Source organism: Vigna unguiculata, chromosome 10 (assembly GCF_004118075.2).
Source record: "Vigna unguiculata cultivar IT97K-499-35 chromosome 10, ASM411807v1, whole genome shotgun sequence".
NCBI classification, from domain to species: Eukaryota; Viridiplantae; Streptophyta; class Magnoliopsida; order Fabales; family Fabaceae; genus Vigna; species Vigna unguiculata.
Window position 1 is genome coordinate 26,846,237 of NC_040288.1, and position 24,866 is coordinate 26,871,102.

Sequence of the window (24,866 nt, forward strand, 5' to 3'; positions counted from 1 at the left end):
AAAACGGTGATGAAAATGGCGTAAAAAAAAGAAAAAAACGTAAAAAGAGGTGCAACACGAGGACTTCCCAGGAGGTCACCCATCCTAGTACTACTCTCGCCCAAGCACGCTTAACTGCGGAGTTCTGATGGGATCCGGTGCATTAGTGCTGGTATGATCGCACCTGTCAAGTATTGCACGATCAATGTATATATGGGTTTCGCATTGGGCCTAAGTTTGAAAACTTGGTGAGGCGCGGGGCCCGGGGACGTGAAGTGGTAACAGTAGTTTGAGTCATTTAGGTGGTACTATTGGATTTAATTGCAAAAAACGGTGATGAAAATGGCGTAAAAAAAAGAAAAAAACGTAAAAAAGAGGTGCAACCGAGGACTTCCCAGGAGGTCACCCATCCTAGTACTACTCTCGCCCAAGCACGCTTAACTGCGGAGTTCTGATGGGATCCGGTGCATTAGTGCTGGTATGATCGCACCTGTCAAGTATTGCACGATCAATGTATATATGGGTTTCGCATTGGGCCTAAGTTTGAAAACTTGGTGAGGCGCGGGGCCCGGGGACGTGAAGTGGTAACAGTAGTTTGAGTCATTTAGGTGGTACTATTGGATTTAATTGCAAAAAACGGTGATGAAAATGGCGTAAAAAAAAGAAAAAAACGTAAAAAAGAGGTGCAACACGAGGACTTCCCAGGAGGTCACCCATCCTAGTACTACTCTCGCCCAAGCACGCTTAACTGCGGAGTTCTGATGGGATCCGGTGCATTAGTGCTGGTATGATCGCACCTGTCAAGTATTGCACGATCAATGTATATATGGGTTTCGCATTGGGCCTAAGTTTGAAACTTGGTGAGGCGCGGGGCCCGGGGACGTGAAGTGGTAACAGTAGTTTGAGTCATTTAGGTGGTACTATTGGATTTAATTGCAAAAAACGGTGATGAAAATGGCGTAAAAAAAAGAAAAAAACGTAAAAAGAGGTGCAACACGAGGACTTCCCAGGAGGTCACCCATCCTAGTACTACTCTCGCCCAAGCACGCTTAACTGCGGAGTTCTGATGGGATCCGGTGCATTAGTGCTGGTATGATCGCACCTGTCAAGTATTGCACGATCAATGTATATATGGGTTTCGCATTGGGCCTAAGTTTGAAAACTTGGTGAGGCGCGGGGCCCGGGGACGTGAAGTGGTAACAGTAGTTTGAGTCATTTAGGTGGTACTATTGGATTTAATTGCAAAAAACGGTGATGAAAATGGCGTAAAAAAAAGAAAAAAACGTAAAAAAGAGGTGCAACCGAGGACTTCCCAGGAGGTCACCCATCCTAGTACTACTCTCGCCCAAGCACGCTTAACTGCGGAGTTCTGATGGGATCCGGTGCATTAGTGCTGGTATGATCGCACCTGTCAAGTATTGCACGATCAATGTATATATGGGTTTCGCATTGGGCCTAAGTTTGAAAACTTGGTGAGGCGCGGGGCCCGGGGACGTGAAGTGGTAACAGTAGTTTGAGTCATTTAGGTGGTACTATTGGATTTAATTGCAAAAAACGGTGATGAAAATGGCGTAAAAAAAAGAAAAAAACGTAAAAAAGAGGTGCAACCGAGGACTTCCCAGGAGGTCACCCATCCTAGTACTACTCTCGCCCAAGCACGCTTAACTGCGGAGTTCTGATGGGATCCGGTGCATTAGTGCTGGTATGATCGCACCTGTCAAGTATTGCACGATCAATGTATATATGGGTTTCGCATTGGGCCTAAGTTTGAAAACTTGGTGAGGCGCGGGGCCCGGGGACGTGAAGTGGTAACAGTAGTTTGAGTCATTTAGGTGGTACTATTGGATTTAATTGCAAAAAACGGTGATGAAAATGGCGTAAAAAAAAGAAAAAAACGTAAAAAAGAGGTGCAACACGAGGACTTCCCAGGAGGTCACCCATCCTAGTACTACTCTCGCCCAAGCACGCTTAACTGCGGAGTTCTGATGGGATCCGGTGCATTAGTGCTGGTATGATCGCACCTGTCAAGTATTGCACGATCAATGTATATATGGGTTTCGCATTGGGCCTAAGTTTGAAAACTTGGTGAGGCGCGGGGCCCGGGGACGTGAAGTGGTAACAGTAGTTTGAGTCATTTAGGTGGTACTATTGGATTTAATTGCAAAAAACGGTGATGAAAATGGCGTAAAAAAAAGAAAAAACGTAAAAAAGAGGTGCAACACGAGGACTTCCCAGGAGGTCACCCATCCTAGTACTACTCTCGCCCAAGCACGCTTACTGCGGAGTTCTGATGGGATCCGGTGCATTAGTGCTGGTATGATCGCACCTGTCAAGTATTGCACGATCAATGTATATATGGGTTTCGCATTGGGCCTAAGTTTGAAAACTTGGTGAGGCGCGGGGCCCGGGGACGTGAAGTGGTAACAGTAGTTTGAGTCATTTAGGTGGTACTATTGGATTTAATTGCAAAAAACGGTGATGAAAATGGCGTAAAAAAAGAAAAAAACGTAAAAAAGAGGTGCAACCGAGGACTTCCCAGGAGGTCACCCATCCTAGTACTACTCTCGCCCAAGCACGCTTAACTGCGGAGTTCTGATGGGATCCGGTGCATTAGTGCTGGTATGATCGCACCTGTCAAGTATTGCACGATCAATGTATATATGGGTTTCGCATTGGGCCTAAGTTTGAAAACTTGGTGAGGCGCGGGGCCCGGGGACGTGAAGTGGTAACAGTAGTTTGAGTCATTTAGGTGGTACTATTGGATTTAATTGCAAAAAACGGTGATGAAAATGGCGTAAAAAAAAGAAAAAAACGTAAAAAAGAGGTGCAACCGAGGACTTCCCAGGAGGTCACCCATCCTAGTACTACTCTCGCCCAAGCACGCTTAACTGCGGAGTTCTGATGGGATCCGGTGCATTAGTGCTGGTATGATCGCACCTGTCAAGTATTGCACGATCAATGTATATATGGGTTTCGCATTGGGCCTAAGTTTGAAAACTTGGTGAGGCGCGGGGCCCGGGGACGTGAAGTGGTAACAGTAGTTTGAGTCATTTAGGTGGTACTATTGGATTTAATTGCAAAAAACGGTGATGAAAATGGCGTAAAAAAAGAAAAAAACGTAAAAAAGAGGTGCAACCGAGGACTTCCCAGGAGGTCACCCATCCTAGTACTACTCTCGCCCAAGCACGCTTAACTGCGGAGTTCTGATGGGATCCGGTGCATTAGTGCTGGTATGATCGCACCTGTCAAGTATTGCACGATCAATGTATATATGGGTTTCGCATTGGGCCTAAGTTTGAAAACTTGGTGAGGCGCGGGGCCCGGGGACGTGAAGTGGTAACAGTAGTTTGAGTCATTTAGGTGGTACTATTGGATTTAATTGCAAAAAACGGTGATGAAAATGGCGTAAAAAAAGAAAAAAACGTAAAAAAGAGGTGCAACCGAGGACTTCCCAGGAGGTCACCCATCCTAGTACTACTCTCGCCCAAGCACGCTTAACTGCGGAGTTCTGATGGGATCCGGTGCATTAGTGCTGGTATGATCGCACCTGTCAAGTATTGCACGATCAATGTATATATGGGTTTCGCATTGGGCCTAAGTTTGAAAACTTGGTGAGGCGCGGGGCCCGGGGACGTGAAGTGGTAACAGTAGTTTGAGTCATTTAGGTGGTACTATTGGATTTAATTGCAAAAAACGGTGATGAAAATGGCGTAAAAAAAAGAAAAAACGTAAAAAAGAGGTGCAACCGAGGACTTCCCAGGAGGTCACCCATCCTAGTACTACTCTCGCCCAAGCACGCTTAACTGCGGAGTTCTGATGGGATCCGGTGCATTAGTGCTGGTATGATCGCACCTGTCAAGTATTGCACGATCAATGTATATATGGGTTTCGCATTGGGCCTAAGTTGAAAACTTGGTGAGGCGCGGGGCCCGGGGACGTGAAGTGGTAACAGTAGTTTGAGTCATTTAGGTGGTACTATTGGATTTAATTGCAAAAACGGTGATGAAAATGGCGTAAAAAAAGAAAAAAACGTAAAAAAGAGGTGCAACACGAGGACTTCCCAGGAGGTCACCCATCCTAGTACTACTCTCGCCCAAGCACGCTTAACTGCGGAGTTCTGATGGGATCCGGTGCATTAGTGCTGGTATGATCGCACCTGTCAAGTATTGCACGATCAATGTATATATGGGTTTCGCATTGGGCCTAAGTTTGAAAACTTGGTGAGGCGCGGGGCCCGGGGACGTGAAGTGGTAACAGTAGTTTGAGTCATTTAGGTGGTACTATTGGATTTAATTGCAAAAAACGGTGATGAAAATGGCGTAAAAAAAGAAAAAAACGTAAAAAAGAGGTGCAACCGAGGACTTCCCAGGAGGTCACCCATCCTAGTACTACTCTCGCCAAGCACGCTTAACTGCGGAGTTCTGATGGGATCCGGTGCATTAGTGCTGGTATGATCGCACCTGTCAAGTATTGCACGATCAATGTATATATGGGTTCGCATTGGGCCTAAGTTTGAAACTTGGTGAGGCGCGGGGCCCGGGGACGTGAAGTGGTAACAGTAGTTGAGTCATTTAGGTGGTACTATTGGATTTAATTGCAAAAACGGTGATGAAAATGGCGTAAAAAAAGAAAAAAACGTAAAAAAGAGGTGCAACCGAGGACTTCCAGGAGGTCACCCATCCTAGTACTACTCTCGCCCAAGCACGCTTAACTGCGGAGTTCTGATGGGATCCGGTGCATTAGTGCTGGTATGATCGCACCTGTCAAGTATTGCACGATCAATGTATATATGGGTTTCGCATTGGGCCTAAGTTTGAAAACTTGGTGAGGCGCGGGCCGGGGACGTGAAGTGGTAACAGTAGTTTGATCATTTAGGTGGTACTATTGGATTTAATTGCAAAAAACGGTGATGAAAATGGCGTAAAAAAAAGAAAAAAACGTAAAAAGAGGTGCAACCGAGGACTTCCCAGGAGGTCACCCATCCTAGTACTACTCTCGCCCAAGCACGCTTAACTGCGGAGTTCTGATGGGATCCGGTGCATTAGTGCTGGTATGATCGCACCTGTCAAGTATTGCACGATCAATGTATATATGGGTTTCGCATTGGGCCTAAGTTTGAAAACTTGGTGAGGCGCGGGGCCGGGGACGTGAAGTGGTAACAGTAGTTTGAGTCATTTAGGTGGTACTATTGGATTTAATTGCAAAAAACGGTGATGAAAATGGCGTAAAAAAAAGAAAAAAACGTAAAAAGAGGTGCAACACGAGGACTTCCCAGGAGGTCACCCATCCTAGTACTACTCTCGCCCAAGCACGCTTAACTGCGGAGTTCTGATGGGATCCGGTGCATTAGTGCTGGTATGATCGCACCTGTCAAGTATTGCACGATCAATGTATATATGGGTTTCGCATTGGGCCTAAGTTTGAAAACTTGGTGAGGCGCGGGGCCCGGGGAGTGAAGTGGTAACAGTAGTTTGAGTCATTTAGGTGTACTATTGGATTTAATTGCAAAAACGGTGATGAAATGGCGTAAAAAAAGAAAAAAAACGTAAAAAAGAGGTGCAACCGAGGACTTCCCAGGAGGTCACCCATCCTAGTACTACTCTCGCCCAAGCACGCTTAACTGCGGAGTTCTGATGGGATCCGGTGCATTAGTGCTGGTATGATCGCACCTGTCAAGTATTGCACGATCAATGTATATATGGGTTTCGCATTGGGCCTAAGTTTGAAAACTTGGTGAGGCGCGGGGCCGGGGACGTGAAGTGGTAACAGTAGTTTGAGTCATTTAGGTGGTACTATTGGATTTAATTGCAAAAAACGGTGATGAAAATGGCGTAAAAAAAGAAAAAAACGTAAAAAAGAGGTGCAACCGAGGACTTCCCAGGAGGTCACCCATCCTAGTACTACTCTCGCCCAAGCACGCTTAACTGCGGAGTTCTGATGGGATCCGGTGCATTAGTGCTGGTATGATCGCACCTGTCAAGTATTGCACGATCAATGTATATATGGGTTTCGCATTGGGCCTAAGTTTGAAAACTTGGTGAGGCGCGGGGCCCGGGACGTGAAGTGGTAACAGTAGTTTGAGTCATTTAGGTGGTACTATTGGATTTAATTGCAAAAACGGTGATGAAAATGGCGTAAAAAAAGAAAAAAACGTAAAAAAGAGGTGCAACCGAGGACTTCCCAGGAGGTCACCCATCCTAGTACTACTCTCGCCCAAGCACGCTTAACTGCGGAGTTCTGATGGGATCCGGTGCATTAGTGCTGGTATGATCGCACCTGTCAAGTATTGCACGATCAATGTATATATGGGTTTCGCATTGGGCCTAAGTTTGAAAACTTGGTGAGGCGCGGGGCCGGGGACGTGAAGTGGTAACAGTAGTTTGAGTCATTTAGGTGGTACTATTGGATTTAATTGCAAAAAACGGTGATGAAATGGCGTAAAAAAAAGAAAAAAACGTAAAAAAGAGGTGCAACCGAGGACTTCCCAGGAGGTCACCCATCCTAGTACTACTCTCGCCCAAGCACGCTTAACTGCGGAGTTCTGATGGGATCCGGTGCATTAGTGCTGGTATGATCGCACCTGTCAAGTATTGCACGATCAATGTATATATGGGTTTCGCATTGGGCCTAAGTTTGAAAACTTGGTGAGGCGCGGGGCCCGGGGACGTGAAGTGGTAACAGTAGTTTGAGTCATTTAGGTGGTACTATTGGATTTAATTGCAAAAAACGGTGATGAAAATGGCGTAAAAAAAAGAAAAAAACGTAAAAAAGAGGTGCAACCGAGGACTTCCCAGGAGGTCACCCATCCTAGTACTACTCTCGCCCAAGCACGCTTAACTGCGGAGTTCTGATGGGATCCGGTGCATTAGTGCTGGTATGATCGCACCTGTCAAGTATTGCACGATCAATGTATATATGGGTTTCGCATTGGGCCTAAGTTTGAAAACTTGGTGAGGCGCGGGGCCGGGGACGTGAAGTGGTAACAGTAGTTTGAGTCATTTAGGTGGTACTATTGGATTTAATTGCAAAAAACGGTGATGAAAATGGCGTAAAAAAAAGAAAAAAACGTAAAAAAGAGGTGCAACACGAGGACTTCCAGGAGGTCACCCATCCTAGTACTACTCTCGCCCAAGCACGCTTAACTGCGGAGTTCTGATGGGATCCGGTGCATTAGTGCTGGTATGATCGCACCTGTCAAGTATTGCACGATCAATGTATATATGGGTTTCGCATTGGGCCTAAGTTTGAAAACTTGGTGAGGCGCGGGGCCCGGGGACGTGAAGTGGTAACAGTAGTTTGAGTCATTTAGGTGGTACTATTGGATTTAATTGCAAAAAACGGTGATGAAAATGGCGTAAAAAAAAGAAAAAAACGTAAAAAAGAGGTGCAACACGAGGACTTCCCAGGAGGTCACCCATCCTAGTACTACTCTCGCCCAAGCACGCTTAACTGCGGAGTTCTGATGGGATCCGGTGCATTAGTGCTGGTATGATCGCACCTGTCAAGTATTGCACGATCAATGTATATATGGGTTTCGCATTGGGCCTAAGTTTGAAAACTTGGTGAGGCGCGGGGCCGGGGACGTGAAGTGGTAACAGTAGTTTGAGTCATTTAGGTGGTACTATTGGATTTAATTGCAAAAAACGGTGATGAAAATGGCGTAAAAAAAAGAAAAAAACGTAAAAAAGAGGTGCAACCGAGGACTTCCCAGGAGGTCACCCATCCTAGTACTACTCTCGCCCAAGCACGCTTAACTGCGGAGTTCTGATGGGATCCGGTGCATTAGTGCTGGTATGATCGCACCTGTCAAGTATTGCACGATCAATGTATATATGGGTTTCGCATTGGGCCTAAGTTTGAAAACTTGGTGAGGCGCGGGGGCCCGGGGACGTGAAGTGGTAACAGTAGTTTGAGTCATTTAGGTGGTACTATTGGATTTAATTGCAAAAAACGGTGATGAAAATGGCGTAAAAAAAAGAAAAAAACGTAAAAAAGAGGTGCAACCGAGGACTTCCCAGGAGGTCACCCATCCTAGTACTACTCTCGCCCAAGCACGCTTAACTGCGGAGTTCTGATGGGATCCGGTGCATTAGTGCTGGTATGATCGCACCTGTCAAGTATTGCACGATCAATGTATATATGGGTTTCGCATTGGGCCTAAGTTTGAAAACTTGGTGAGGCGCGGGGCCCGGGGACGTGAAGTGGTAACAGTAGTTTGAGTCATTTAGGTGGTACTATTGGATTTAATTGCAAAAAACGGTGATGAAAATGGCGTAAAAAAAGAAAAAAACGTAAAAAAGAGGTGCAACCGAGGACTTCCCAGGAGGTCACCCATCCTAGTACTACTCTCGCCCAAGCACGCTTAACTGCGGAGTTCTGATGGGATCCGGTGCATTAGTGCTGGTATGATCGCACCTGTCAAGTATTGCACGATCAATGTATATATGGGTTTCGCATTGGGCCTAAGTTTGAAAACTTGGTGAGGCGCGGGGCCCGGGGACGTGAAGTGGTAACAGTAGTTTGAGTCATTTAGGTGGTACTATTGGATTTAATTGCAAAAAACGGTGATGAAAATGGCGTAAAAAAAAGAAAAAAACGTAAAAAAGAGGTGCAACCGAGGACTTCCCAGGAGGTCACCCATCCTAGTACTACTCTCGCCCAAGCACGCTTAACTGCGGAGTTCTGATGGGATCCGGTGCATTAGTGCTGGTATGATCGCACCTGTCAAGTATTGCACGATCAATGTATATATGGGTTTCGCATTGGGCCTAAGTTTGAAAACTTGGTGAGGCGCGGGGCCCGGGGACGTGAAGTGGTAACAGTAGTTTGAGTCATTTAGGTGGTACTATTGGATTTAATTGCAAAAAACGGTGATGAAAATGGCGTAAAAAAAAGAAAAAAACGTAAAAAGAGGTGCAACCGAGGACTTCCCAGGAGGTCACCCATCCTAGTACTACTCTCGCCCAAGCACGCTTAACTGCGGAGTTCTGATGGGATCCGGTGCATTAGTGCTGGTATGATCGCACCTGTCAAGTATTGCACGATCAATGTATATATGGGTTTCGCATTGGGCCTAAGTTTGAAAACTTGGTGAGGCGCGGGGCCCGGGGACGTGAAGTGGTAACAGTAGTTTGAGTCATTTAGGTGGTACTATTGGATTTAATTGCAAAAAACGGTGATGAAAATGGCGTAAAAAAAGAAAAAAACGTAAAAAAGAGGTGCAACCGAGGACTTCCCAGGAGGTCACCCATCCTAGTACTACTCTCGCCCAAGCACGCTTAACTGCGGAGTTCTGATGGGATCCGGTGCATTAGTGCTGGTATGATCGCACCTGTCAAGTATTGCACGATCAATGTATATATGGGTTTCGCATTGGGCCTAAGTTTGAAAACTTGGTGAGGCGCGGGGCCCGGGGACGTGAAGTGGTAACAGTAGTTTGAGTCATTTAGGTGGTACTATTGGATTTAATTGCAAAAAACGGTGATGAAAATGGCGTAAAAAAAAGAAAAAAACGTAAAAAAGAGGTGCAACCGAGGACTTCCCAGGAGGTCACCCATCCTAGTACTACTCTCGCCCAAGCACGCTTAACTGCGGAGTTCTGATGGGATCCGGTGCATTAGTGCTGGTATGATCGCACCTGTCAAGTATTGCACGATCAATGTATATATGGGTTTCGCATTGGGCCTAAGTTTGAAAACTTGGTGAGGCGCGGGGCCCGGGGACGTGAAGTGGTAACAGTAGTTTGAGTCATTTAGGTGGTACTATTGGATTTAATTGCAAAAAACGGTGATGAAAATGGCGTAAAAAAAGAAAAAAACGTAAAAAAGAGGTGCAACCGAGGACTTCCCAGGAGGTCACCCATCCTAGTACTACTCTCGCCCAAGCACGCTTAACTGCGGAGTTCTGATGGGATCCGGTGCATTAGTGCTGGTATGATCGCACCTGTCAAGTATTGCACGATCAATGTATATATGGGTTTCGCATTGGGCCTAAGTTTGAAAACTTGGTGAGGGCGCGGGGCCCGGGGACGTGAAGTGGTAACAGTAGTTTGAGTCATTTAGGTGGTACTATTGGATTTAATTGCAAAAAACGGTGATGAAAATGGCGTAAAAAAAGAAAAAAACGTAAAAAAGAGGTGCAACACGAGGACTTCCCAGGAGGTCACCCATCCTAGTACTACTCTCGCCCAAGCACGCTTAACTGCGGAGTTCTGATGGGATCCGGTGCATTAGTGCTGGTATGATCGCACCTGTCAAGTATTGCACGATCAATGTATATATGGGTTTCGCATTGGGCCTAAGTTTGAAAACTTGGTGAGGCGCGGGGCCCGGGGACGTGAAGTGGTAACAGTAGTTTGAGTCATTTAGGTGGTACTATTGGATTTAATTGCAAAAAACGGTGATGAAAATGGCGTAAAAAAAAGAAAAAAACGTAAAAAAGAGGTGCAACCGAGGACTTCCCAGGAGGTCACCCATCCTAGTACTACTCTCGCCCAAGCACGCTTAACTGCGGAGTTCTGATGGGATCCGGTGCATTAGTGCTGGTATGATCGCACCTGTCAAGTATTGCACGATCAATGTATATATGGGTTTCGCATTGGGCCTAAGTTGAAAACTTGGTGAGGGCGCGGGGCCCGGGGACGTGAAGTGGTAACAGTAGTTTGAGTCATTTAGGTGGTACTATTGGATTTAATTGCAAAAAACGGTGATGAAAATGGCGTAAAAAAAGAAAAAAACGTAAAAAAGAGGTGCAACCGAGGACTTCCCAGGAGGTCACCCATCCTAGTACTACTCTCGCCCAAGCACGCTTAACTGCGGAGTTCTGATGGGATCCGGTGCATTAGTGCTGGTATGATCGCACCTGTCAAGTATTGCACGATCAATGTATATATGGGTTTCGCATTGGGCCTAAGTTTGAAAACTTGGTGAGGCGCGGGGCCGGGGACGTGAAGTGGTAACAGTAGTTTGAGTCATTTAGTGGTACTATTGGATTTAATTGCAAAAAACGGTGATGAAAATGGCGTAAAAAAAAAAAAAAACGTAAAAAAGAGGTGCAACCGAGGACTTCCCAGGAGGTCACCCATCCTAGTACTACTCTCGCCCAAGCACGCTTAACTGCGGAGTTCTGATGGGATCCGGTGCATTAGTGCTGGTATGATCGCACCTGTCAAGTATTGCACGATCAATGTATATATGGGTTTCGCATTGGGCCTAAGTTTGAAAACTTGGTGAGCGCGGGGCCCGGGGACGTGAAGTGGTAACAGTAGTTTGAGTCATTTAGGTGGTACTATTGGATTTAATTGCAAAAAACGGTGATGAAAATGGCGTAAAAAAAAGAAAAAAACGTAAAAAAGAGGTGCAACACGAGGACTTCCCAGGAGGTCACCCATCCTAGTACTACTCTCGCCCAAGCACGCTTAACTGCGGAGTTCTGATGGATCCGGTGCATTAGTGCTGGTATGATCGCACCTGTCAAGTATTGCACGATCAATGTATATATGGGTTTCGCATTGGGCCTAAGTTTGAAAACTTGGTGAGGCGCGGCCCGGGGACGTGAAGTGGTAACAGTAGTTGAGTCATTTAGGTGGTACTATTGGATTTAATTGCAAAAAACGGTGATGAAAATGGCGTAAAAAAAAAAAAAACGTAAAAAGAGGTGCACCGAGGACTTCCCAGGAGGTCACCCATCCTAGTACTACTCTCGCCCAGCACGCTTAACTGCGGAGTTCTGATGGGATCCGGTGCATTAGTGCTGGTATGATCGCACCTGTCAAGTATTGCACGATCAATGTATATATGGGTTTCGCATTGGGCCTAAGTTTGAAAACTTGGTGAGGCGCGGGGCCCGGGGACGTGAAGTGGGTAACAGTAGTTTGAGTCATTTAGGTGGTACTATTGGATTTAATTGCAAAAAACGGTGATGAAAATGGCGTAAAAAAAAGAAAAAAACGTAAAAAGAGGTGCAACACGAGGACTTCCCAGGAGGTCACCCATCCTAGTACTACTCTCGCCCAAGCACGCTTAACTGCGGAGTTCTGATGGGATCCGGTGCATTAGTGCTGGTATGATCGCACCTGTCAAGTATTGCACGATCAATGTATATATGGGTTTCGCATTGGGCCTAAGTTTGAAAACTTGGTGAGGCGCGGGGCCCGGGGACGTGAAGTGGTAACAGTAGTTTGAGTCATTTAGGTGGTACTATTGGATTTAATTGCAAAAAACGGTGATGAAAATGGCGTAAAAAAAAGAAAAAAACGTAAAAAAGAGGTGCAACACGAGGACTTCCCAGGAGGTCACCCATCCTAGTACTACTCTCGCCCAAGCACGCTTAACTGCGGAGTTCTGATGGGATCCGGTGCATTAGTGCTGGTATGATCGCACCTGTCAAGTATTGCACGATCAATGTATATATGGGTTTCGCATTGGGCCTAAGTTTGAAAACTTGGTGAGGCGCGGGGCCCGGGGACGTGAAGTGGTAACAGTAGTTTGAGTCATTTAGGTGGTACTATTGGATTTAATTGCAAAAAACGGTGATTGAAAATGGCGTAAAAAAAAGAAAAAAACGTAAAAAAGAGGTGCAACCGAGGACTTCCCAGGAGGTCACCCATCCTAGTACTACTCTCGCCCAAGCACGCTTAACTGCGGAGTTCTGATGGGATCCGGTGCATTAGTGCTGGTATGATCGCACCTGTCAAGTATTGCACGATCAATGTATATATGGGTTTCGCATTGGGCCTAAGTTTGAAAACTTGGTGAGGCGCGGGGCCGGGGACGTGAAGTGGTAACAGTAGTTTGAGTCATTTAGGTGGTACTATTGGATTTAATTGCAAAAAACGGTGATGAAAATGGCGTAAAAAAAAGAAAAAAACGTAAAAAAGAGGTGCAACCGAGGACTCCCAGGAGGTCACCCATCCTAGTACTACTCTCGCCCAAGCACGCTTAACTGCGGAGTTCTGATGGGATCCGGTGCATTAGTGCTGGTATGATCGCACCTGTCAAGTATTGCACGATCAATGTATATATGGGTTTCGCATTGGGCCTAAGTTTGAAAACTTGGTGAGGCGGGGGCCCGGGGACGTGAAGTGGTAACAGTAGTTTGAGTCATTTAGGTGGTACTATTGGATTTAATTGCAAAAAACGGTGATGAAAATGGCGTAAAAAAAAGAAAAAACGTAAAAAAGAGGTGCAAACGAGGACTTCCCAGGAGGTCACCCATCCTAGTACTACTCTCGCCCAAGCACGCTTAACTGCGGAGTTCTGATGGGATCCGGTGCATTAGTGCTGGTATGATCGCACCTGTCAAGTATTGCACGATCAATGTATATATGGGTTTCGCATTGGGCCTAAGTTTGAAAACTTGGTGAGGCGCGGGGCCCGGGGACGTGAAGTGGTAACAGTAGTTTGAGTCATTTAGGTGGTACTATTGGATTTAATTGCAAAAAACGGTGATGAAAATGGCGTAAAAAAAGAAAAAAACGTAAAAAAGAGGTGCAACCGAGGACTTCCCAGGAGGGTCACCCATCCTAGTACTACTCTCGCCCAAGCACGCTTAACTGCGGAGTTCTGATGGGATCCGGTGCATTAGTGCTGGTATGATCGCACCTGTCAAGTATTGCACGATCAATGTATATATGGGTTTCGCATTGGGGCCTAAGTTTGAAACTTGGTGAGGCGCGGGGCCCGGGGACGTGAAGTGGTAACAGTAGTTTGAGTCATTTAGGTGGTACTATTGGATTAATTGCAAAAAACGGTGATGAAAATGGCGTAAAAAAAGAAAAAAACGTAAAAAAGAGGTGCAACCGAGGACTTCCCAGGAGGTCACCCATCCTAGTACTACTCTCGCCCAAGCACGCTTAACTGCGGAGTTCTGATGGGATCCGGTTGCATTAGTGCTGGTATGATCGCACCTGTCAAGTATTGCACGATCAATGTATATATGGGTTTCGCATGGGCTAAGTTTGAAACTTGGTGAGGCGCGGGGCCCGGGACGTGAGTGGTAACAGTAGTTGAGTCATTTAGGTGGTACTATGGATTTAATTGCAAAAACGGTGATGAAAATGGCGTAAAAAAAGAAAAAACGTAAAAAGAGGTGCAACACGAGGACTTCCAGGAGGTCACCCATCCTAGTACTACTCTCGCCCAAGCACGCTTAACTGCGGAGTTCTGATGGGATCCGGTGCATTAGTGCTGGTATGATCGCACCTGTCAAGTATTGCACGATCAATGTATATATGGGTTCGCATTGGGCCTAAGTTGAAAACTTGGTGAGGCGCGGGGCCCGGGGACGTGAAGTGGTAACAGTGTTTGAGTCATTTAGGTGGTACTATGATTTAATTGCAAAAAACGGTGATGAAAATGGCGTAAAAAAAGAAAAAAACGTAAAAAAGAGGTGCAACGAGGACTTCCCAGGAGGTCACCCATCCTAGTACTACTCTCGCCCAAGCACGCTTAACTGCGGAGTTCTGATGGGATCCGGTGCATTAGTGCTGGTATGATCGCACCTGTCAAGTATTGCACGATCAATGTATATATGGGGTTTCGCATTGGGCCTAAGTTTGAAACTTGGTGAGGCGCGGGGCCCGGGGACGTGAAGTGGTAACAGTAGTTTGAGTCATTTAGGTGGTTACTATTGGATTTAATTGCAAAAACGGTGATGAAAATGGCGTAAAAAAAAGAAAAAAACGTAAAAAAGAGGTGCAACACGAGGACTTCCCAGGAGGTCACCCATCCTAGTACTACTCTCGCCCAAGCACGCTTAACTGCGGAGTTCTGATGGGATCCGGTGCATTAGTGCTGGTATGATCGCACCTGTCAAGTATTGCACGATCAATGTATATATGGGTTTCGCATTGGGCCTAAGTTTGAAAACTTGGTGAGGCGCGGGGCCCGGGGACGTGAAGTGGTAAACAGTAGTTTGAGTCATTTAGGTGGTACTATTGGATTTAATTGCAAAAACGGTGATGAAATGGCGTAAAAAAAGAAAAAACGTAAAAAAGAGGTGCAACCGAGGACTTCCCAGGAGGTCACCCATCCTAGTACTACTCTCGCCCAAGCACGCTTAACTGCGGAGTTCTGATGGATCCGGTGCATTAGTGCTGGTATGATCGCACCTGTCAAGTATTGCACGATCATGTATATATGGGTTTCGCATTGGGCCTAAGTTTGAAAACTTGGTGAGGCGCGGGGCCCGGGGACGTGAAGTTGGTAACAGTAGTTTGAGTCATTTAGGTGGTACTATTGGATTTAATTGCAAAAACGGTGATGAAAATGGCGTAAAAAAAGAAAAAAACGTAAAAAAGAGGTGCAACACGAGGACTTCCCAGGAGGTCACCCATCCTAGTACTACTCTCGCCCAAGCACGCTTAACTGCGGAGTTCTGATGGGATCCGGTGCATTAGTGCTGGTATGATCGCACCTGTCAAGTATTGCACGATCAATGTATATATGGGTTTCGCATTGGGCCTAAGTTTGAAAACTTGGTGAGGCGCGGGGCCCGGGGACGTGAAGTGGTAACAGTAGTTTGAGTCATTTAGGTGGTACTATTGGATTTAATTGCAAAAACGGTGATGAAAATGGCGTAAAAAAAGAAAAAAACGTAAAAAAGAGGTGCAACACGAGGACTTCCCAGGAGGTCACCCATCCTAGTACTACTCTCGCCCAAGCACGCTTAACTGCGGAGTTCTGATGGGATCCGGTGCATTAGTGCTGGTATGATCGCACCTGTCAAGTATTGCACGATCAATGTATATATGGGTTTTCGCATTGGGCCTAAGTTTGAAAACTTGGTGAGGCGCGGGGCCGGGGACGTGAAGTGGGTAACAGTAGTTTTGAGTCATTTAGGTGGTACTATTGGATTTAATTGCAAAAAACGGTGATGAAAATGGCGTAAAAAAAGAAAAAACGTAAAAAGAGGTGCAACCGAGGACTTCCCAGGAGGTCACCCATCCTAGTACTACTCTCGCCCAAGCACGCTTAACTGCGGAGTTCTGATGGGATCCGGTGCATTAGTGCTGGTATGATCGCACCTGTCAAGTATTGCACGATCAATGTATATATGGGTTTCGCATTGGGCCTAAGTTTGAAACTTGGTGAGGCGCGGGGCCCGGGGACGTGAAGTGGTAACAGTAGTTTGAGTCATTTAGGTGGTACTATTGGATTTTAATTGCAAAAAACGGTGATGAAAATGGCGTAAAAAAAAGAAAAAACGTAAAAAAGAGGTTGCAACACGAGGACTTCCCAGGAGGTCACCCATCCTGTACTACTCTCGCCCAAGCACGCTTAACTGCGGAGTTCTGATGGGATCCGGTGCATTAGTGCTGGTATGATCGACCTGTCAAGTATTGCACGATCAATGTATATATGGGTTCGCATTGGGCCTAGTTTGAAAACTTGGTGAGGCGCGGGGCCGGGGACGTGAAGTGGGTAACAGTAGTTTGAGTCATTTAGGTGGTACTATTGGATTTAATTGCAAAAACGGTGATGAAATGGCGTAAAAAAAGAAAAAAACGTAAAAAAAGAGGTGCAACGAGGACTTCCCAGGAGGTCACCCATCCTAGTACTACTCTCGCCCAAGCACGCTTAACTGCGGAGTTCTGATGGGATCCGGTGCATTAGTGCTGGTATGATCGCACCTGTCAAGATTGCACGATCAATGTATATATGGGTTTCGCATTGGGCCTAAGTTTGAAAACTTGGTGAAGGCGCGGGCCCGGGGACGTGAAGTGGTACAGTAGTTTGAGTCATTTAGGTGGTACTATTGGATTTAATTGCAAAAAACGGTGATGAAATGGCGTAAAAAAAGAAAAAAACGTAAAAAAGAGGTGCAACGAGGACTTCCCAGGAGGTCACCCATCCTAGTACTACTCTCGCCCAAGCACGCTTAACTGCGGAGTTCTGATGGGATCCGGTGCATTAGTGCTGGTATGATCGCACCTGTCAAGTATTGCACGATCAATGTATATATGGGTTTCGCATTGGGCCTAAGTTGAAAACTTGGTGAGGCGCGGGCCGGGGACGTGAAGTGGGTAACAGTAGTTGAGTCATTTAGGGGTACTATTGGATTAATGCAAAAACGGTGATGAAAATGGCGTAAAAAAAGAAAAAACGTAAAAAGAGGTGCAACACGAGGACTTCCCAGGAGGTCACCCATCCTAGTACTACTCTCGCCCAAGCACGCTTAACTGCGGAGTTCTGATGGGATCCGGTGCATTAGTGCTGGTATGATCGCACCTGTCAAGTATTGCACGATCAATGTATATATGGGTTTCGCATTGGGCCTAAGTTTGAAAACTTGGTGAGGCGCGGGGCCCGGGGACGTGAAGTGGTAACAGTAGTTTGAGTCATTTAGGTGGTACTATTGGATTTAATTGCAAAAACGGTGATGAAAATGGCGTAAAAAAAGAAAAAAACGTAAAAAGAGGTGCAACACGAGGACTTCCCAGGAGGTCACCCATCCTAGTACTACTCTCGCCAAGCACGCTTAACTGCGGAGTTCTGATGGGATCCGGTGCATTAGTGCTGGTATGATCGCACCTGTCAAGTATTGCACGATCAATGTATATATGGGTTTCGCATTGGGCCTAAGTTTTGAAAACTTGGTGAGGCGCGGGGCCCGGGGACGTGAAGTGGTAACAGTAGTTTGAGTCATTTAGGTGGTACTATTGGATTTAATTGCAAAAAACGGTGATGAAAATGGCGTAAAAAAAAGAAAAAAACGTAAAAAAGAGGTGCAACCGAGGACTTCCCAGGAGGTCACCCATCCTAGTACTACTCTCGCCCAAGCACGCTTAACTGCGGAGTTCTGATGGGATCCGGTGCATTAGTGCTGGTATGATCGCACCTGTCAAGTATTGCACGATCAATGTATATATGGGTTTCGCATTGGGCCTAAGTTTGAAAACTTGGTGAGGCGCGGGGCCCGGGGACGTGAAGTGGTAACAGTAGTTTGAGTCATTTAGGTGGTACTATTGGATTTAATTGCAAAAAACGGTGATGAAAATGGCGTAAAAAAAAGAAAAAAACGTAAAAAAGAGGTGCAACCGAGGACTTCCCAGGAGGTCACCCATCCTAGTACTACTCTCGCCCAAGCACGCTTAACTGCGGAGTTCTGATGGGATCCGGTGCATTAGTGCTGGTATGATCGCACCTGTCAAGTATTGCACGATCAATGTATATATGGGTTTCGCATTGGGCCTAAGTTTGAAAACTTGGTGAGGCGCGGGGCCCGGGGACGTGAAGTGGTAACAGTAGTTTGAGTCATTTAGGTGGTACTATTGGATTTAATTGCAAAAAACGGTGATGAAAATGGCGTAAAAAAAAGAAAAAAACGTAAAAAAGAGGTGCAACACGAGGACTTCCCAGGAGGTCACCCATCCTAGTACTACTCTCGCCCAAGCACGCTTAACTGCGGAGTTCTGATGGGATCCGGTGCATTAGTGCTGGTATGATCGCACCTGTCAAGTATTGCACGATCAATGTATATATGGGTTTCGCATTGGGCCTAAGTTTGAAAACTTGGTGAGGCGCGGGGCCCGGGGACGTGAAGTGGTAACAGTAGTTTGAGTCATTTAGGTGGTACTATTGGATTTAATTGCAAAAAACGGTGATGAAAATGGCGTAAAAAAAAGAAAAAAACGTAAAAAAGAGGTGCAACCGAGGACTTCCCAGGAGGTCACCCATCCTAGTACTACTCTCGCCCAAGCACGCTTAACTGCGGAGTTCTGATGGGATCCGGTGCATTAGTGCTGGTATGATCGCACCTGTCAAGTATTGCACGATCAATGTATATATGGGTTTCGCATTGGGCCTAAGTTTGAAAACTTGGTGAGGCGCGGGGCCCGGGGACGTGAAGTGGTAACAGTAGTTTGAGTCATTTAGGTGGTACTATTGGATTTAATTGCAAAAAACGGTGATGAAAATGGCGTAAAAAAAAGAAAAAAACGTAAAAAAGAGGTGCAACCGAGGACTTCCCAGGAGGTCACCCATCCTAGTACTACTCTCGCCCAAGCACGCTTAACTGCGGAGTTCTGATGGGATCCGGTGCATTAGTGCTGGTATGATCGCACCTGTCAAGTATTGCACGATCAATGTATATATGGGTTTCGCATTGGGCCTAAGTTTGAAAACTTGGTGAGGCGCGGGGCCCGGGGACGTGAAGTGGTAACAGTAGTTTGAGTCATTTAGGTGGTACTATTGGATTTAATTGCAAAAAACGGTGATGAAAATGGCGTAAAAAAAAGAAAAAACGTAAAAAAGAGGTGCAACCGAGGACTTCCCAGGAGGTCACCCATCCTAGTACTACTCTCGCCCAAGCACGCTTAACTGCGGAGTTCTGATGGGATCCGGTGCATTAGTGCTGGTATGATCGCACCTGTCAAGTATTGCACGATCAATGTATATATGGGTTTCGCATTGGGCCTAAGTTTGAAAACTTGGTGAGGCGCGGGGCCCGGGACGTGAAGTGGTAACAGTAGTTTGAGTCATTTAGGTGGTACTATTGGATTTAATTGCAAAAAACGGTGATGAAAATGGCGTAAAAAAAGAAAAAAACGTAAAAAAGAGGTGCAACCGAGGACTTCCCAGGAGGTCACCCATCCTAGTACTACTCTCGCCCAAGCACGCTTAACTGCGGAGTTCTGATGGGATCCGGTGCATTAGTGCTGGTATGATCGCACCTGTCAAGTATTGCACGATCAATGTATATATGGGTTTCGCATTGGGCCTAAGTTTGAAAACTTGGTGAGGCGCGGGCCCGGGGACGTGAAGTGGTAACAGTAGTTTGAGTCATTTAGGTGGTACTATTGGATTTAATTGCAAAAAACGGTGATGAAAATGGCGTAAAAAAAAGAAAAAAACGTAAAAAAGAGGTGCAACCGAGGACTTCCCAGGAGGTCACCCATCCTAGTACTACTCTCGCCCAAGCACGCTTAACTGCGGAGTTCTGATGGGATCCGGTGCATTAGTGCTGGTATGATCGCACCTGTCAAGTATTGCACGATCAATGTATATATGGGTTTCGCATTGGGCCTAAGTTTGAAAACTTGGTGAGGCGCGGGGCCCGGGGACGTGAAGTGGTAACAGTAGTTTGAGTCATTTAGGTGGTACTATTGGATTTAATTGCAAAAAACGGTGATGAAAATGGCGTAAAAAAAAGAAAAAAACGTAAAAAAGAGGTGCAACCGAGGACTTCCCAGGAGGTCACCCATCCTAGTACTACTCTCGCCCAAGCACGCTTAACTGCGGAGTTCTGATGGGATCCGGTGCATTAGTGCTGGTATGATCGCACCTGTCAAGTATTGCACGATCAATGTATATATGGGTTTCGCATTGGGCCTAAGTTTGAAAACTTGGTGAGGCGCGGGGCCGGGGACGTGAAGTGGTAACAGTAGTTTGAGTCATTTAGGTGGTACTATTGGATTTAATTGCAAAAAACGGTGATGAAAATGGCGTAAAAAAAAGAAAAAAACGTAAAAAAGAGGTGCAACCGAGGACTTCCCAGGAGGTCACCCATCCTAGTACTACTCTCGCCCAAGCACGCTTAACTGCGGAGTTCTGATGGGATCCGGTGCATTAGTGCTGGTATGATCGCACCTGTCAAGTATTGCACGATCAATGTATATATGGGTTTCGCATTGGGCCTAAGTTTGAAAACTTGGTGAGGCGCGGGGCCCGGGGACGTGAAGTGGTAACAGTAGTTTGAGTCATTTAGGTGGTACTATTGGATTTAATTGCAAAAAACGGTGATGAAAATGGCGTAAAAAAAAGAAAAAAACGTAAAAAAGAGGTGCAACACGAGGACTTCCCAGGAGGTCACCCATCCTAGTACTACTCTCGCCCAAGCACGCTTAACTGCGGAGTTCTGATGGGATCCGGTGCATTAGTGCTGGTATGATCGCACCTGTCAAGTATTGCACGATCAATGTATATATGGGTTTCGCATTGGGCCTAAGTTTGAAAACTTGGTGAGGCGCGGGGCCCGGGGACGTGAAGTGGTAACAGTAGTTTGAGTCATTTAGGTGGTACTATTGGATTTAATTGCAAAAAACGGTGATGAAAATGCCGTAAAAAAAGAAAAAAACGTAAAAAAGAGGTGCAACCGAGGACTTCCCAGGAGGTCACCCATCCTAGTACTACTCTCGCCCAAGCACGCTTAACTGCGGAGTTCTGATGGGATCCGGTGCATTAGTGCTGGTATGATCGCACCTGTCAAGTATTGCACGATCAATGTATATATGGGTTCGCATTGGGCCTAACTTTGAAAACTTGATGAGGCGCGTGGCCCGGGGACGTGAAGTGGGTTGTTTGTGTCATTTAGGTGGTACTATTGGATTTAATTGCAAAAAACGGTGATGAAAATGGCGTAAAAGAAAGAAAAAAACGTAAAAAAGAGGTGCAACACGAGGACTTCCCAGGAGGTCACCCATCCTAGTACTACTCTCGCCCAAGCACGCTTAACTGCGGAGTTCTGATGGGATCCGGTGCATTAGTGCTGGTATGATCGCACCTGTCAAGTATTGCACGATCAATGTATATATGGGTTTCGCATTGGGCCTAAGTTTGAAAACTTGGTGAGGCGCGGGGCCCGGGGACGTGAAGTGGTAACAGTAGTTTGAGTCATTTAGGTGGTACTATTGGATTTAATTGCAAAAAACGGTGATGAAAATGGCGTAAAAAAAGAAAAAAACGTAAAAAAGAGGTGCAACACGAGGACTTCCCAGGAGGTCACCCATCCTAGTACTACTCTCGCCCAAGCACGCTTAACTGCGGAGTTCTGATGGGATCCGGTGCATTAGTGCTGGTATGATCGCACCTGTCAAGTATTGCACGATCAATGTATATATGGGTTTCGCATTGGGCCTAAGTTTGAAAACTTGGTGAGGCGCGGGGCCCGGGGACGTGAAGTGGTAACAGTAGTTTGAGTCATTTAGGTGGTACTATTGGATTTAATTGCAAAAAACGGTGATGAAAATGGCGTAAAAAAAGAAAAAAACGTAAAAAAGAGGTGCAACACGAGGACTTCCCAGGAGGTCACCCATCCTAGTACTACTCTCGCCCAAGCACGCTTAACTGCGGAGTTCTGATGGGATCCGGTGCATTAGTGCTGGTATGATCGCACCTGTCAAGTATTGCACGATCAATGTATATATGGGTTTCGCATTGGGCCTAAGTTTGAAACTTGGTGAGGCGCGGGGCCCGGGGACGTGAAGTGGTAACAGTAGTTTGAGTCATTTAGGTGGTACTATTGGATTTAATTGCAAAAAACGGTGATGAAAATGGCGTAAAAAAAAGAAAAAACGTAAAAAAGAGGTGCAACCGAGGACTTCCCAGGAGGTCACCCATCCTAGTACTACTCTCGCCCAAGCACGCTTAACTGCGGAGTTCTGATGGGATCCGGTGCATTAGTGCTGGTATGATCGCACCTGTCAAGTATTGCACGATCAATGTATATATGGGTTTCGCATTGGGCCTAAGTTTGAAAACTTGGTGAGGCGCGGGGCCCGGGACGTGAAGTGGTAACAGTAGTTTGAGTCATTTAGGTGGTACTATTGGATTTAATTGCAAAAAACGGTGATGAAAATGGCGTAAAAAAAGAAAAAAACGTAAAAAAGAGGTGCAACCGAGACTTCCCAGGAGGTCACCCATCCTAGTACTACTCTCGCCCAAGCACGCTTAACTGCGGAGTTCTGATGGGATCCGGTGCATTAGTGCTGGTATGATCGCACCTGTCAAGTATTGCACGATCAATGTATATATGGGTTTCGCATTGGGCCTAAGTTTGAAACTTGTGAGGCGGGGCCCGGGACGTGAAGTGGTAACAGTAGTTTGAGTCATTTAGGTGTACTATTGGATTTAATTGCAAAAACGGTGATGAAAATGGCGTAAAAAAAGAAAAAACGTAAAAAAGAGTGCAACCGAGGACTTCCCAGGAGGTCACCCATCCTAGTACTACTCTCGCCCAAGCACGCTTAACTGCGGAGTTCTGATGGGATCCGGTGCATTAGTGCTGGTATGATCGCACCTGTCAAGTATTGCACGATCAATGTATATATGGGTTTCGCATTGGGCCTAAGTTTGAAAACTTGGTGAGGCGCGGGGCCCGGGGACGTGAAGTGGTAACAGTAGTTTGAGTCATTTAGGTGGTACTATTGGATTTAATTGCAAAAACGGTGATGAAAATGGCGTAAAAAAAAGAAAAAAACGTAAAAAGAGGTGCAACCGAGGACTTCCCAGGAGGTCACCCATCCTAGTACTACTCTCGCCCAAGCACGCTTAACTGCGGAGTTCTGATGGGATCCGGTGCATTAGTGCTGGTATGATCGCACCTGTCAAGTATTGCACGATCAATGTATATATGGGTTTCGCATTGGGCCTAAGTTTGAAAACTTGGTGAGGCGCGGGCCCGGGACGTGAAGTGGTAACAGTAGTTTGAGTCATTTAGGTGGACTATTGGATTAATTGCAAAAAACGGTGATGAAAAGGCGTAAAAAAAAGAAAAAAACGTAAAAAAGAGGTGCAACCGAGGACTTCCCAGGAGGTCACCCATCCTAGTACTACTCTCGCCCAAGCACGCTTAACTGCGGAGTTCTGATGGGATCCGGTGCATTAGTGCTGGTATGATCGCACCTGTCAAGTATTGCACGATCAATGTATATATGGGTTTCGCATTGGGCCTAAGTTTGAAAACTTGGTGAGGCGCGGGGCCCGGGGACGTGAAGTGGTAACAGTAGTTTGAGTCATTTAGGTGGTACTATTGGATTTAATTGCAAAAAACGGTGATGAAAATGGCGTAAAAAAAGAAAAAAAACGTAAAAAAGAGGTGCAACCGAGGACTTCCCAGGAGGTCACCCATCCTAGTACTACTCTCGCCCAAGCACGCTTAACTGCGGAGTTCTGATGGATCCGGTGCATTAGTGCTGGTATGATCGCACCTGTCAAGTATTGCACGATCAATGTATATATGGGTTTCGCATTGGGCCTAAGTTTGAAAACTTGGTGAGGCGCGGGGCCCGGGGACGTGAAGTGGTAACAGTAGTTTGAGTCATTTAGGTGGTACTATTGGATTTAATTGCAAAAAACGGTGATGAAAATGGCGTAAAAAAAGAAAAAAACGTAAAAAAGAGGTGCAACACGAGGACTTCCCAGGAGGTCACCCATCCTAGTACTACTCTCGCCAAGCACGCTTAACTGCGGAGTTCTGATGGGATCCGGTGCATTAGTGCTGGTATGATCGCACCTGTCAAGTATTGCACGATCAATGTTATATGGGTTTCGCATTGGGCCTAAGTTTGAAAACTTGGTGAGGCGCGGGGCCCGGGGACGTGAAGTGGTAACAGTAGTTTGAGTCATTTAGGTGGTACTATTGGATTTAATTGCAAAAACGGTGATGAAAATGGCGTAAAAAAAGAAAAAACGTAAAAAGAGGTGCAACACGAGGACTTCCCAGGAGGTCACCCATCCTAGTACTACTCTCGCCCAAGCACGCTTAACTGCGGAGTTCTGATGGGATCCGGTGCATTAGTGCTGGTATGATCGCACCTGTCAAGTATTGCACGATCAATGTATATATGGGTTTCGCATTGGGCCTAAGTTTGAAACTTGGTGAGGCGCGGGGCCCGGGACGTGAAGTGGGTAGTTTGAGTCATTTAGGTGGTACTATTGGATTTAATTGCAAAAAGACGGTGATGAAAATGGCGTAAAAAAAGAAAAAACGTAAAAAAGAGGTGCAACACGAGGACTTCCAGGAGGTCACCCATCTAGTACTACTCTCGCCCAAGCAGCTTAACTGCGGAGTTCTGATGGGATCCGGTGCATTAGTGCTGGTATGATCGCACCTGTCAAGTAATTGCACGATCAATGTATATATGGGTTTCGCATTGGGCCTAAGTTTGA

General features: G+C 46.1%; 82 non-coding genes across 82 annotated transcripts; all 82 read right to left on the reverse strand.

Annotated features, from left to right (window-relative positions):
* Positions 1-46: 46 nt before the first annotated feature.
* LOC114167702 lies at positions 47-165 on the reverse strand. Its single transcript, XR_003600314.1, has one exon. It is a non-coding gene; the product is annotated as a 5S ribosomal RNA (ribosomal RNA).
* A 188-nt stretch (positions 166-353) lies between these two features.
* LOC114167868 lies at positions 354-471 on the reverse strand. Its single transcript, XR_003600476.1, has one exon. It is a non-coding gene; the product is annotated as a 5S ribosomal RNA (ribosomal RNA).
* A 188-nt stretch (positions 472-659) lies between these two features.
* LOC114167714 lies at positions 660-778 on the reverse strand. Its single transcript, XR_003600326.1, has one exon. It is a non-coding gene; the product is annotated as a 5S ribosomal RNA (ribosomal RNA).
* A 186-nt stretch (positions 779-964) lies between these two features.
* On the reverse strand, positions 965-1,083 carry LOC114167725. The gene has a single exon (XR_003600339.1). It is a non-coding gene; the product is annotated as a 5S ribosomal RNA (ribosomal RNA).
* A 188-nt stretch (positions 1,084-1,271) lies between these two features.
* Positions 1,272-1,389, reverse strand: LOC114167869. The gene has a single exon (XR_003600477.1). It is a non-coding gene; the product is annotated as a 5S ribosomal RNA (ribosomal RNA).
* A 188-nt stretch (positions 1,390-1,577) lies between these two features.
* LOC114167870 lies at positions 1,578-1,695 on the reverse strand. Its single transcript, XR_003600478.1, has one exon. It is a non-coding gene; the product is annotated as a 5S ribosomal RNA (ribosomal RNA).
* A 188-nt stretch (positions 1,696-1,883) lies between these two features.
* Positions 1,884-2,002, reverse strand: LOC114167736. Its single transcript, XR_003600351.1, has one exon. It is a non-coding gene; the product is annotated as a 5S ribosomal RNA (ribosomal RNA).
* Positions 2,003-2,189: 187 nt separating this feature from the next.
* Positions 2,190-2,307, reverse strand: LOC114167852. Its single transcript, XR_003600461.1, has one exon. It is a non-coding gene; the product is annotated as a 5S ribosomal RNA (ribosomal RNA).
* Positions 2,308-2,494: 187 nt separating this feature from the next.
* LOC114167871 lies at positions 2,495-2,612 on the reverse strand. The gene has a single exon (XR_003600479.1). It is a non-coding gene; the product is annotated as a 5S ribosomal RNA (ribosomal RNA).
* A 188-nt stretch (positions 2,613-2,800) lies between these two features.
* Positions 2,801-2,918, reverse strand: LOC114167872. The gene has a single exon (XR_003600480.1). It is a non-coding gene; the product is annotated as a 5S ribosomal RNA (ribosomal RNA).
* Positions 2,919-3,105: 187 nt separating this feature from the next.
* Positions 3,106-3,223, reverse strand: LOC114167873. The gene has a single exon (XR_003600481.1). It is a non-coding gene; the product is annotated as a 5S ribosomal RNA (ribosomal RNA).
* A 187-nt stretch (positions 3,224-3,410) lies between these two features.
* On the reverse strand, positions 3,411-3,528 carry LOC114167874. Its single transcript, XR_003600482.1, has one exon. It is a non-coding gene; the product is annotated as a 5S ribosomal RNA (ribosomal RNA).
* A 187-nt stretch (positions 3,529-3,715) lies between these two features.
* Positions 3,716-3,833, reverse strand: LOC114167875. Its single transcript, XR_003600483.1, has one exon. It is a non-coding gene; the product is annotated as a 5S ribosomal RNA (ribosomal RNA).
* A 185-nt stretch (positions 3,834-4,018) lies between these two features.
* On the reverse strand, positions 4,019-4,137 carry LOC114167748. The gene has a single exon (XR_003600362.1). It is a non-coding gene; the product is annotated as a 5S ribosomal RNA (ribosomal RNA).
* A 187-nt stretch (positions 4,138-4,324) lies between these two features.
* LOC114167929 lies at positions 4,325-4,441 on the reverse strand. Its single transcript, XR_003600533.1, has one exon. It is a non-coding gene; the product is annotated as a 5S ribosomal RNA (ribosomal RNA).
* A 183-nt stretch (positions 4,442-4,624) lies between these two features.
* LOC114167943 lies at positions 4,625-4,741 on the reverse strand. Its single transcript, XR_003600547.1, has one exon. It is a non-coding gene; the product is annotated as a 5S ribosomal RNA (ribosomal RNA).
* Positions 4,742-4,925: 184 nt separating this feature from the next.
* Positions 4,926-5,043, reverse strand: LOC114167877. The gene has a single exon (XR_003600485.1). It is a non-coding gene; the product is annotated as a 5S ribosomal RNA (ribosomal RNA).
* A 186-nt stretch (positions 5,044-5,229) lies between these two features.
* LOC114167759 lies at positions 5,230-5,348 on the reverse strand. The gene has a single exon (XR_003600373.1). It is a non-coding gene; the product is annotated as a 5S ribosomal RNA (ribosomal RNA).
* Positions 5,349-5,532: 184 nt separating this feature from the next.
* Positions 5,533-5,650, reverse strand: LOC114167879. Its single transcript, XR_003600486.1, has one exon. It is a non-coding gene; the product is annotated as a 5S ribosomal RNA (ribosomal RNA).
* Positions 5,651-5,836: 186 nt separating this feature from the next.
* LOC114167880 lies at positions 5,837-5,954 on the reverse strand. The gene has a single exon (XR_003600487.1). It is a non-coding gene; the product is annotated as a 5S ribosomal RNA (ribosomal RNA).
* Positions 5,955-6,139: 185 nt separating this feature from the next.
* On the reverse strand, positions 6,140-6,257 carry LOC114167881. The gene has a single exon (XR_003600488.1). It is a non-coding gene; the product is annotated as a 5S ribosomal RNA (ribosomal RNA).
* A 186-nt stretch (positions 6,258-6,443) lies between these two features.
* On the reverse strand, positions 6,444-6,561 carry LOC114167882. The gene has a single exon (XR_003600489.1). It is a non-coding gene; the product is annotated as a 5S ribosomal RNA (ribosomal RNA).
* Positions 6,562-6,749: 188 nt separating this feature from the next.
* LOC114167883 lies at positions 6,750-6,867 on the reverse strand. Its single transcript, XR_003600490.1, has one exon. It is a non-coding gene; the product is annotated as a 5S ribosomal RNA (ribosomal RNA).
* Positions 6,868-7,054: 187 nt separating this feature from the next.
* Positions 7,055-7,172, reverse strand: LOC114167836. The gene has a single exon (XR_003600446.1). It is a non-coding gene; the product is annotated as a 5S ribosomal RNA (ribosomal RNA).
* A 188-nt stretch (positions 7,173-7,360) lies between these two features.
* Positions 7,361-7,479, reverse strand: LOC114167771. Its single transcript, XR_003600384.1, has one exon. It is a non-coding gene; the product is annotated as a 5S ribosomal RNA (ribosomal RNA).
* Positions 7,480-7,666: 187 nt separating this feature from the next.
* LOC114167884 lies at positions 7,667-7,784 on the reverse strand. The gene has a single exon (XR_003600491.1). It is a non-coding gene; the product is annotated as a 5S ribosomal RNA (ribosomal RNA).
* Positions 7,785-7,973: 189 nt separating this feature from the next.
* Positions 7,974-8,091, reverse strand: LOC114167885. The gene has a single exon (XR_003600492.1). It is a non-coding gene; the product is annotated as a 5S ribosomal RNA (ribosomal RNA).
* Positions 8,092-8,278: 187 nt separating this feature from the next.
* LOC114167886 lies at positions 8,279-8,396 on the reverse strand. Its single transcript, XR_003600493.1, has one exon. It is a non-coding gene; the product is annotated as a 5S ribosomal RNA (ribosomal RNA).
* A 188-nt stretch (positions 8,397-8,584) lies between these two features.
* LOC114167887 lies at positions 8,585-8,702 on the reverse strand. Its single transcript, XR_003600494.1, has one exon. It is a non-coding gene; the product is annotated as a 5S ribosomal RNA (ribosomal RNA).
* A 187-nt stretch (positions 8,703-8,889) lies between these two features.
* On the reverse strand, positions 8,890-9,007 carry LOC114167889. Its single transcript, XR_003600496.1, has one exon. It is a non-coding gene; the product is annotated as a 5S ribosomal RNA (ribosomal RNA).
* Positions 9,008-9,194: 187 nt separating this feature from the next.
* LOC114167890 lies at positions 9,195-9,312 on the reverse strand. Its single transcript, XR_003600497.1, has one exon. It is a non-coding gene; the product is annotated as a 5S ribosomal RNA (ribosomal RNA).
* Positions 9,313-9,500: 188 nt separating this feature from the next.
* LOC114167891 lies at positions 9,501-9,618 on the reverse strand. Its single transcript, XR_003600498.1, has one exon. It is a non-coding gene; the product is annotated as a 5S ribosomal RNA (ribosomal RNA).
* Positions 9,619-9,805: 187 nt separating this feature from the next.
* LOC114167892 lies at positions 9,806-9,923 on the reverse strand. The gene has a single exon (XR_003600499.1). It is a non-coding gene; the product is annotated as a 5S ribosomal RNA (ribosomal RNA).
* A 188-nt stretch (positions 9,924-10,111) lies between these two features.
* On the reverse strand, positions 10,112-10,230 carry LOC114167782. Its single transcript, XR_003600395.1, has one exon. It is a non-coding gene; the product is annotated as a 5S ribosomal RNA (ribosomal RNA).
* Positions 10,231-10,418: 188 nt separating this feature from the next.
* Positions 10,419-10,536, reverse strand: LOC114167893. The gene has a single exon (XR_003600500.1). It is a non-coding gene; the product is annotated as a 5S ribosomal RNA (ribosomal RNA).
* Positions 10,537-10,723: 187 nt separating this feature from the next.
* Positions 10,724-10,841, reverse strand: LOC114167895. Its single transcript, XR_003600501.1, has one exon. It is a non-coding gene; the product is annotated as a 5S ribosomal RNA (ribosomal RNA).
* A 185-nt stretch (positions 10,842-11,026) lies between these two features.
* Positions 11,027-11,144, reverse strand: LOC114167896. Its single transcript, XR_003600502.1, has one exon. It is a non-coding gene; the product is annotated as a 5S ribosomal RNA (ribosomal RNA).
* Positions 11,145-11,331: 187 nt separating this feature from the next.
* Positions 11,332-11,449, reverse strand: LOC114167854. Its single transcript, XR_003600463.1, has one exon. It is a non-coding gene; the product is annotated as a 5S ribosomal RNA (ribosomal RNA).
* A 182-nt stretch (positions 11,450-11,631) lies between these two features.
* LOC114167951 lies at positions 11,632-11,747 on the reverse strand. Its single transcript, XR_003600555.1, has one exon. It is a non-coding gene; the product is annotated as a 5S ribosomal RNA (ribosomal RNA).
* A 188-nt stretch (positions 11,748-11,935) lies between these two features.
* Positions 11,936-12,054, reverse strand: LOC114167793. The gene has a single exon (XR_003600406.1). It is a non-coding gene; the product is annotated as a 5S ribosomal RNA (ribosomal RNA).
* Positions 12,055-12,242: 188 nt separating this feature from the next.
* On the reverse strand, positions 12,243-12,361 carry LOC114167806. The gene has a single exon (XR_003600418.1). It is a non-coding gene; the product is annotated as a 5S ribosomal RNA (ribosomal RNA).
* Positions 12,362-12,550: 189 nt separating this feature from the next.
* Positions 12,551-12,668, reverse strand: LOC114167897. Its single transcript, XR_003600503.1, has one exon. It is a non-coding gene; the product is annotated as a 5S ribosomal RNA (ribosomal RNA).
* Positions 12,669-12,855: 187 nt separating this feature from the next.
* Positions 12,856-12,972, reverse strand: LOC114167930. Its single transcript, XR_003600534.1, has one exon. It is a non-coding gene; the product is annotated as a 5S ribosomal RNA (ribosomal RNA).
* A 186-nt stretch (positions 12,973-13,158) lies between these two features.
* Positions 13,159-13,276, reverse strand: LOC114167850. The gene has a single exon (XR_003600459.1). It is a non-coding gene; the product is annotated as a 5S ribosomal RNA (ribosomal RNA).
* A 187-nt stretch (positions 13,277-13,463) lies between these two features.
* Positions 13,464-13,582, reverse strand: LOC114167941. Its single transcript, XR_003600545.1, has one exon. It is a non-coding gene; the product is annotated as a 5S ribosomal RNA (ribosomal RNA).
* A 186-nt stretch (positions 13,583-13,768) lies between these two features.
* On the reverse strand, positions 13,769-13,887 carry LOC114167942. The gene has a single exon (XR_003600546.1). It is a non-coding gene; the product is annotated as a 5S ribosomal RNA (ribosomal RNA).
* A 177-nt stretch (positions 13,888-14,064) lies between these two features.
* LOC114167837 lies at positions 14,065-14,182 on the reverse strand. Its single transcript, XR_003600447.1, has one exon. It is a non-coding gene; the product is annotated as a 5S ribosomal RNA (ribosomal RNA).
* A 182-nt stretch (positions 14,183-14,364) lies between these two features.
* LOC114167919 lies at positions 14,365-14,481 on the reverse strand. The gene has a single exon (XR_003600524.1). It is a non-coding gene; the product is annotated as a 5S ribosomal RNA (ribosomal RNA).
* Positions 14,482-14,669: 188 nt separating this feature from the next.
* Positions 14,670-14,788, reverse strand: LOC114167818. Its single transcript, XR_003600429.1, has one exon. It is a non-coding gene; the product is annotated as a 5S ribosomal RNA (ribosomal RNA).
* Positions 14,789-14,973: 185 nt separating this feature from the next.
* On the reverse strand, positions 14,974-15,090 carry LOC114167949. The gene has a single exon (XR_003600553.1). It is a non-coding gene; the product is annotated as a 5S ribosomal RNA (ribosomal RNA).
* Positions 15,091-15,276: 186 nt separating this feature from the next.
* LOC114167830 lies at positions 15,277-15,395 on the reverse strand. Its single transcript, XR_003600440.1, has one exon. It is a non-coding gene; the product is annotated as a 5S ribosomal RNA (ribosomal RNA).
* A 186-nt stretch (positions 15,396-15,581) lies between these two features.
* Positions 15,582-15,700, reverse strand: LOC114167841. Its single transcript, XR_003600451.1, has one exon. It is a non-coding gene; the product is annotated as a 5S ribosomal RNA (ribosomal RNA).
* A 187-nt stretch (positions 15,701-15,887) lies between these two features.
* LOC114167898 lies at positions 15,888-16,005 on the reverse strand. The gene has a single exon (XR_003600504.1). It is a non-coding gene; the product is annotated as a 5S ribosomal RNA (ribosomal RNA).
* A 188-nt stretch (positions 16,006-16,193) lies between these two features.
* LOC114167954 lies at positions 16,194-16,309 on the reverse strand. The gene has a single exon (XR_003600558.1). It is a non-coding gene; the product is annotated as a 5S ribosomal RNA (ribosomal RNA).
* Positions 16,310-16,494: 185 nt separating this feature from the next.
* Positions 16,495-16,611, reverse strand: LOC114167920. Its single transcript, XR_003600525.1, has one exon. It is a non-coding gene; the product is annotated as a 5S ribosomal RNA (ribosomal RNA).
* A 184-nt stretch (positions 16,612-16,795) lies between these two features.
* On the reverse strand, positions 16,796-16,912 carry LOC114167921. The gene has a single exon (XR_003600526.1). It is a non-coding gene; the product is annotated as a 5S ribosomal RNA (ribosomal RNA).
* Positions 16,913-17,090: 178 nt separating this feature from the next.
* LOC114167853 lies at positions 17,091-17,209 on the reverse strand. Its single transcript, XR_003600462.1, has one exon. It is a non-coding gene; the product is annotated as a 5S ribosomal RNA (ribosomal RNA).
* Positions 17,210-17,394: 185 nt separating this feature from the next.
* Positions 17,395-17,512, reverse strand: LOC114167915. The gene has a single exon (XR_003600520.1). It is a non-coding gene; the product is annotated as a 5S ribosomal RNA (ribosomal RNA).
* Positions 17,513-17,701: 189 nt separating this feature from the next.
* LOC114167899 lies at positions 17,702-17,819 on the reverse strand. The gene has a single exon (XR_003600505.1). It is a non-coding gene; the product is annotated as a 5S ribosomal RNA (ribosomal RNA).
* Positions 17,820-18,007: 188 nt separating this feature from the next.
* On the reverse strand, positions 18,008-18,125 carry LOC114167901. The gene has a single exon (XR_003600507.1). It is a non-coding gene; the product is annotated as a 5S ribosomal RNA (ribosomal RNA).
* Positions 18,126-18,313: 188 nt separating this feature from the next.
* LOC114167865 lies at positions 18,314-18,432 on the reverse strand. The gene has a single exon (XR_003600473.1). It is a non-coding gene; the product is annotated as a 5S ribosomal RNA (ribosomal RNA).
* A 188-nt stretch (positions 18,433-18,620) lies between these two features.
* On the reverse strand, positions 18,621-18,738 carry LOC114167902. The gene has a single exon (XR_003600508.1). It is a non-coding gene; the product is annotated as a 5S ribosomal RNA (ribosomal RNA).
* A 188-nt stretch (positions 18,739-18,926) lies between these two features.
* LOC114167903 lies at positions 18,927-19,044 on the reverse strand. The gene has a single exon (XR_003600509.1). It is a non-coding gene; the product is annotated as a 5S ribosomal RNA (ribosomal RNA).
* A 187-nt stretch (positions 19,045-19,231) lies between these two features.
* Positions 19,232-19,349, reverse strand: LOC114167904. Its single transcript, XR_003600510.1, has one exon. It is a non-coding gene; the product is annotated as a 5S ribosomal RNA (ribosomal RNA).
* A 186-nt stretch (positions 19,350-19,535) lies between these two features.
* On the reverse strand, positions 19,536-19,653 carry LOC114167905. The gene has a single exon (XR_003600511.1). It is a non-coding gene; the product is annotated as a 5S ribosomal RNA (ribosomal RNA).
* Positions 19,654-19,840: 187 nt separating this feature from the next.
* LOC114167906 lies at positions 19,841-19,958 on the reverse strand. Its single transcript, XR_003600512.1, has one exon. It is a non-coding gene; the product is annotated as a 5S ribosomal RNA (ribosomal RNA).
* Positions 19,959-20,146: 188 nt separating this feature from the next.
* Positions 20,147-20,264, reverse strand: LOC114167907. Its single transcript, XR_003600513.1, has one exon. It is a non-coding gene; the product is annotated as a 5S ribosomal RNA (ribosomal RNA).
* Positions 20,265-20,451: 187 nt separating this feature from the next.
* Positions 20,452-20,569, reverse strand: LOC114167908. The gene has a single exon (XR_003600514.1). It is a non-coding gene; the product is annotated as a 5S ribosomal RNA (ribosomal RNA).
* Positions 20,570-20,757: 188 nt separating this feature from the next.
* Positions 20,758-20,876, reverse strand: LOC114167876. The gene has a single exon (XR_003600484.1). It is a non-coding gene; the product is annotated as a 5S ribosomal RNA (ribosomal RNA).
* Positions 20,877-21,063: 187 nt separating this feature from the next.
* Positions 21,064-21,181, reverse strand: LOC114167909. Its single transcript, XR_003600515.1, has one exon. It is a non-coding gene; the product is annotated as a 5S ribosomal RNA (ribosomal RNA).
* Positions 21,182-21,363: 182 nt separating this feature from the next.
* LOC114167888 lies at positions 21,364-21,482 on the reverse strand. The gene has a single exon (XR_003600495.1). It is a non-coding gene; the product is annotated as a 5S ribosomal RNA (ribosomal RNA).
* Positions 21,483-21,669: 187 nt separating this feature from the next.
* Positions 21,670-21,788, reverse strand: LOC114167900. Its single transcript, XR_003600506.1, has one exon. It is a non-coding gene; the product is annotated as a 5S ribosomal RNA (ribosomal RNA).
* Positions 21,789-21,975: 187 nt separating this feature from the next.
* Positions 21,976-22,094, reverse strand: LOC114167912. The gene has a single exon (XR_003600517.1). It is a non-coding gene; the product is annotated as a 5S ribosomal RNA (ribosomal RNA).
* A 186-nt stretch (positions 22,095-22,280) lies between these two features.
* Positions 22,281-22,398, reverse strand: LOC114167911. Its single transcript, XR_003600516.1, has one exon. It is a non-coding gene; the product is annotated as a 5S ribosomal RNA (ribosomal RNA).
* A 186-nt stretch (positions 22,399-22,584) lies between these two features.
* Positions 22,585-22,701, reverse strand: LOC114167927. The gene has a single exon (XR_003600531.1). It is a non-coding gene; the product is annotated as a 5S ribosomal RNA (ribosomal RNA).
* Positions 22,702-22,879: 178 nt separating this feature from the next.
* Positions 22,880-22,997, reverse strand: LOC114167933. The gene has a single exon (XR_003600537.1). It is a non-coding gene; the product is annotated as a 5S ribosomal RNA (ribosomal RNA).
* Positions 22,998-23,183: 186 nt separating this feature from the next.
* On the reverse strand, positions 23,184-23,301 carry LOC114167913. The gene has a single exon (XR_003600518.1). It is a non-coding gene; the product is annotated as a 5S ribosomal RNA (ribosomal RNA).
* Positions 23,302-23,484: 183 nt separating this feature from the next.
* Positions 23,485-23,602, reverse strand: LOC114167914. Its single transcript, XR_003600519.1, has one exon. It is a non-coding gene; the product is annotated as a 5S ribosomal RNA (ribosomal RNA).
* Positions 23,603-23,790: 188 nt separating this feature from the next.
* On the reverse strand, positions 23,791-23,907 carry LOC114167950. Its single transcript, XR_003600554.1, has one exon. It is a non-coding gene; the product is annotated as a 5S ribosomal RNA (ribosomal RNA).
* Positions 23,908-24,094: 187 nt separating this feature from the next.
* LOC114167916 lies at positions 24,095-24,212 on the reverse strand. Its single transcript, XR_003600521.1, has one exon. It is a non-coding gene; the product is annotated as a 5S ribosomal RNA (ribosomal RNA).
* Positions 24,213-24,395: 183 nt separating this feature from the next.
* On the reverse strand, positions 24,396-24,514 carry LOC114167924. Its single transcript, XR_003600529.1, has one exon. It is a non-coding gene; the product is annotated as a 5S ribosomal RNA (ribosomal RNA).
* A 180-nt stretch (positions 24,515-24,694) lies between these two features.
* On the reverse strand, positions 24,695-24,810 carry LOC114167953. The gene has a single exon (XR_003600557.1). It is a non-coding gene; the product is annotated as a 5S ribosomal RNA (ribosomal RNA).
* Positions 24,811-24,866: the final 56 nt, after the last annotated feature.